The 4538-nt window shown below is 37.5% G+C and overlaps 1 long non-coding RNA gene across 3 annotated transcripts in view; it reads right to left on the bottom strand.

The window, feature by feature from the left end:
* Positions 1-275: 275 nt before the first annotated feature.
* LOC142492124 (uncharacterized) overlaps positions 276-4538 on the bottom strand; it is a 67349-nt gene continuing 63086 nt past the window's right edge. For 2 of the 3 annotated variants that reach the window (XR_012800755.1, XR_012800757.1), the window contains exons 3-4: positions 1210-1256; positions 276-513 (exon numbers count right to left, since the gene is read on the bottom strand). This is a non-coding gene — a long non-coding RNA (uncharacterized LOC142492124). Of the gene's footprint in view, positions 518-1209; positions 1257-4538 lie in introns of all 3 variants that reach the window. The other variant, XR_012800756.1, reaches the window with a different exon arrangement.

Raw genomic sequence — 4538 nt, 5'->3', positions numbered from 1 at the left:
AGATGGGTATCATCAGTGTGAGGTTGGCTTGCTGACATTTGCTCAAATGAGATAAGAGTAGGTAATCACCACCACTATTAAGGTTATGGTGGGTAAAAAAAAGTGACTAAAACCCTCCACAGTAAAGCATAAAGCAACTGTAAATATTACTGTATGTTCATTTGCATGTCTTAGACAGGTCTGCAACCCTGCCTTTCACCATTATCACCCAGCAAACATATATATATATATATATATATATATATATATATATATAGACATACGTTACCGTTCCAAGGTCTGGTAAAGCAAGAGACAGCACTCAATTGTAGAAAACTTCAAAGTGTATTGGTGAAAATATATATTCCTTGTGGAATCTTCTTCACCCCGAGGTACTCTGACAAGGTACTCCTATGTAACTGCAGATTCATCTCTCTTTTATGCAGTGTCTCAACTTATCTAGGAATATTTTCCTTACGACCATCTGCAGAGTATCCCCACACAACGAAGGATCCTGTAACATACGTGCATGATCTGTCTGAGAGAAACCAAAGGTATCAGTGACTCTGTCAGTAATTGATGAAATGTGAGCAAAAGATATAATGGCGTACACTTCAATAATACGAATAGTATTAATAAAGTCGGTGCAAATGTTTAAGGTGGAAAACAAGAATACCAAAAAGGATAAGTGAGACAGTGCACACCAAAAAAGTATAAAGCACAAAAGTATATTGTAAATTATATACTGTACACTTCTGAAATGCAACTAATGGAGATTTTGATTTCTTGAAGTCTGGGGGTTATATACCTGTGTCCAGTCAAGGAGCAATTGATTAATTTATCTTTTTGAGGACACAGCAATTGTCTTTATATTTCTGATGACTTTATGTACTATACTGGTATTAATATTTTGGGGACATGTGCTTGTAGTACAGTACATAAATGGTGTTATCATACATATGTGATCTTGGAGCTCTTTTCGAAGGATGCAGCAAACACATTTATTGAAACTCAGCATACAGACATGATCAATATTGATGAAACGTCTTGAGTGAGTAGATAGTTCTAATAAAAATTATGTTTTATAAAGCAATAAATTATTTTTTTTGATTAATTATTTTTGCTGTATCTTTCTTATATGGGGAGATGGATTTTAGAGTGCCCACATGATCAGTTTCCTTCTTTTTTCCTTTATGTGTAGCCTATATAACTACTTTTCAACGTGCTTACATTTAATTTGCTCTTATGGACCGACAGTGGTTTTTGCTTCTTGTTCTCTATGAAAGGGAATACATGGAAATCAATTTACAGAGGGATTGTAATAGAATAGGAACACAATGCAAAGTCATGAAGAACATTGTAACTAATTAAAATTACTGAGGATCCTAACAGGCATCCACTGTAACTCTCAATACACAAGACTAATTAGGTTTAATTGTGTTCACCCTAAAGTATTGTAAAGTTCATTTTAGCCACCAGAAATTCTAAATATTCAACCACCAAGAGAACCGCAGACTTGAATGATTTAATAAGCAAAGAGCAATGGGTATTAGAAATGTTTGTAACCACAAAGCTGTGAACAGCTGATCATATCTTAGTAAACTCAGATGTAAAATCATGAAAAGGCACACATGCTGTTTAATTCTCATGTTGAGAATGTCAACAGAGGAGGGCAAATTGGAGAACTGTGTGGGCCCACTGGTGCCTTTAAACAACTTCAATGCCCCACTGTGAATAACTCAAAGTCAAGATTAAACAGAATATGTGTTTTATTATTATAATTAAAAAAAAATATTACATATTTTAGTAACTTCAGTTAAATCTCCACTTACAGACCAATCACCAATCAAGTTTAGTTCCAGAGTTTAAGAGAAACCGAGGACGGCAGAAATAATCTTGCTTCATAAAAGCATAAAACTTTCCCCTCAATATCCGACTAGCACCCTCTCTATCCAACTTTAAGATCCATCTTAAAACCCACCTCCTTAACAAAGCATATGACTAGCTCCGTGGCTGATACTATACGCCTCATACATCGACCTTGGCCACTTGCAGGCGCACTTGCCAGAACGCACTCCTACTGTCTCTCCACGTTCTTCCTACTTACCAATTAGATTGTAAGCTCTTCGGGACAGGGACTCTTTTTCCTTAATGTTACTTTTATGTCTGAAGCATTTATTCCCATGACCTGTTATTTGTATTATTTGTTATTTATATGATTTATGTCACGTGTATTACTTTTGTGAAGCACTATGTACATTAATGATGCTATATAAATAAAGATATATCTACATACATACAACTGGCAGTATGAAGAAGGCTAGTAAATACAAGCCAGTGAGCCTGACATCAATAGTATGAAATTCGATAGAAACATTGTTGAATGTAAGTGTTGTTGAATATTTGGCATTCATAAGCAAAAGCCAAATCCAAATTACAAAATTCTAGGCTGAATGGGTTAACTTGGGGAAATCATGTCATACAGAGTAAGCATGACAGGGCAGTATATTTGGCTTACCTGGATTATAGTAAAGTATTTGACACTATTCCACTTACAGATGCAGCCACGAGTATCCGAACACTTGCCTTTGAAAATCTGGGGCAATCTCCCAGTTATGCTGCAACATTTCTGTGACATTTCTGCAGACAGACTAATGGCCCATCGGATTAACACAGCGGGGGTCCCTGGCAGTCCCATTCAAACTGACTGTCACAGAAATGTTGCAGCATTACTGGGAGATTGCCCCAGATTTTCAAAGGCAAGTGTTCGGATACTCGTGGCTGCATCTGTAAGTGGAACAGTGTCAAATACTTTACTATAATCCCGGTAAGCCAACTGAATGGGACTGCCAGGGACCCCCGCTGTGTTAATCCAATGGGCCATTAGTCTGTCTGCAGAAATGTCACAGAAATGTTGCAGCATTACTGGGGTATTGCCCCAGATTTTTCAAGGCATGTGTTCGGATACTCGTGGCTGCATCAGTACAACACTACTAAACAAGTGGAATGAGTTATACGGTGGTAGAAAGCCTTAGAAACAGGCTTAGTGTTATATGACAAAATTGGGGTAAACAGAGTTTACACATTGGTGACCAATGAAATGACTTTTAAATGCCTTTATTAGGGAAATTACAGAGGAACGTTAAATAAGTTATGTTTTTTTAAGATGATCTGCAACGTGATTGATTTTCCAAGCGGTAGAATATAGGATCAATGGTTTTATGACTTCAAAAGTATGCAAATAGAACAACAAATCTATTTGGGGCACTCACACCAGCCAAAAGTAGAAAGCTATAGTCCCAAAAAACGGGTCTACTTACAAATATAGTATAATTTACTTTCAGTGCCGATGTTTTGTCGGCTGTTCACAGCTGATTTGCGAGTGCATCGCGACCGGAAAAATGAGTTTTAGCCTTGGTTGCAATACTCCAAAGTAATGATATGTGGCGCTAATGTTTCTTCAATCGAAATACAATGTACAGTAACCAATCCTTTATTCCCATTCATTTCGTATGATATGATATGATATCCAATATATTTAAATGTAACCCACCACTTATTCCCCTAAAAGCATCAGATGACTACAAAGTATTTTTAAAATATGGATATGGTACAATTTCACCTGTAAAATGAGAATGTTATATATTAGTAATTGAGAAGAAATACAGTAGATGAATGAATTATATTGTGTGATACGAATACTACCGATAAACTTGTATGCACATTCGTGTTTCTATGGAACCTGATTCAAACCCATATGTGTGTCATTGAATTTCTACACGTGCGAGTTTATATGGAGAGAAAAAAAGAGAAAAGAGCAGGGGCACGCAATAGTGTAATAAAGTTTACAGGAAATCAGATCTTTATATCACCAGAGTGTGTAGCTCAGATGCTGGTTCAAGATGCTCTGTAGTCTACTCCTGAACACGTCTGTCAGTGTTGCTGCTCAAAGCAGGAAGGATGATAGCGGATGATCCCGTAGGGAGGAAAGGAAACACCTCTTAGGTGCACTCAACCTACAGTAGGTGCATCCCAAGCATGCATGGAAGATCCGTGTGACTCTTTCACGGAATACATAACAAACGTCCCTGTCCCAACGGGGGAGGTACTGTGCTTCCTCCAAGTTGGATCAATGTGACTGGAAGGCTTGCTTCAGCATTAGAATCATATCCACTCCGTCAAAGTTCAAGGGAGACAGCTCAGTCTCCGTGCACCGCGTACTCTGGATGTGCAAGACTGAGATGTCTCACACTGCCTTCATGGGAGAAATTTCCCACAATACCATATGCATTTCGTGGAGCTCATCCACTTCCTCGGGGGTTCAGTATGTTTCTGATGTCATATGGTTGATCCTTTAACTAGCATCATAGTGTAATTCATTGGTGAAGTTCCTTAACTGCATCCACTTGTCCCCATAGGTGATTGCAGAAACTACAAGCAAACAGTGTATTTCAAGCCAGTAGATAATGACAAACTGACAAGATCTAAACTTTCAGGACATGCCTTAAATATAATATATCAATCATAAAATAACAAACAAATATACAAAAATAAAATAC

The sequence above is a fragment of the Ascaphus truei genome, chromosome 4 (assembly GCF_040206685.1).
Source record: "Ascaphus truei isolate aAscTru1 chromosome 4, aAscTru1.hap1, whole genome shotgun sequence".
Classification (NCBI taxonomy): domain Eukaryota; kingdom Metazoa; phylum Chordata; class Amphibia; order Anura; family Ascaphidae; genus Ascaphus; species Ascaphus truei.
Note: the sequence above shows the minus strand (reverse complement) of the source record. Positions and strands in the feature narration are given on the sequence as shown.